This window comes from Cyclopterus lumpus, chromosome 7 (assembly GCF_009769545.1).
Source record: "Cyclopterus lumpus isolate fCycLum1 chromosome 7, fCycLum1.pri, whole genome shotgun sequence".
Lineage (NCBI taxonomy): Eukaryota > Metazoa > Chordata > Actinopteri > Perciformes > Cyclopteridae > Cyclopterus > Cyclopterus lumpus.
The window spans coordinates 19,006,229-19,007,231 of record NC_046972.1 but is presented as its reverse complement, the minus strand read 5'-3'; positions in this window follow the sequence as shown (position 1 = coordinate 19,007,231).

The following is a 1,003-nucleotide window of genomic DNA, read 5'->3' as shown; positions in this document are numbered from 1 at the left end:
GAGCGCATCGGCGTAAAGGAAGCTAGGGTGATGTCGGACATCCGGTCAGGAGTTTCAGAATAAAAGAGGGGCTTCATGAACGCTACACAGTGGGTGGGGGCTGCGAGTGAAAAACTAAAAAAAATGATGCACTTAAAGGGAAATGTTAATGACAAGCTTAAACCAGGGAGTGAATGGATGAATTAAAAAAAGTGTTTTGTCATTGTGTCATTCATACTACCGATAGCGCATATAACCCTTATCCAGAGGTGCAGTATATACCTTTTCAAACAATAAGCTATAAACATTTCAAAAGTATATATATATTTTTTAAAGCAAATAAAAAAAATTAGAAAAGTTTACGGCGATGAAACAAGTCTCCACTTTTCCTAAATCTGGCTGATCCCAGCATAGGTGGTTCTTTTTTTGTTGTCACAGGCCCTCAAACCACTGTTACACCTGAATTTGTTACTATAAAAGGACCTTTTTATATTTTTTACGGTACACATTTAAGGAGATACTTGGATTCATTTGAGATTTCAGGCTAATTATTGAATAAACAAATGGATAACATTTTATTAAATGGTCTTGATTAGTCATCTCCTCCATGATAAATGTTAGTTTTGTCTGGCAATTTGACCTTTTACCATTGAAGACAGGTATGTAAAATACAGTATGTTAAAGTAAATTCCGTCCAACTGCATCCGGTTGCATTTTTCAGCAAACCAGCCTGCTTTTCTGGCAATTCTGATCCACAATCCTCTGCGCAGCAGATATGTGGCCAAGAGGGTCAAAGTTCAAGCTGCAATGCCACAACCAACAATGTCCCAATTGAATGCAACTGTACGTACTTTCTGAGAGCGGTTGCAGTTGGCTAAATAAAACATTTAAAAAACGATGTGAAAGGCAGTATTTGTTTCTCTTGCTTGATTCTGATCGTCTTTCTCTCTCTGGCTCTTTGTAGTGATTGGCACCGTAGATATTCCAGTGGTTCAGGGCTTTGGCAGGAAACATTGGCGGGGGG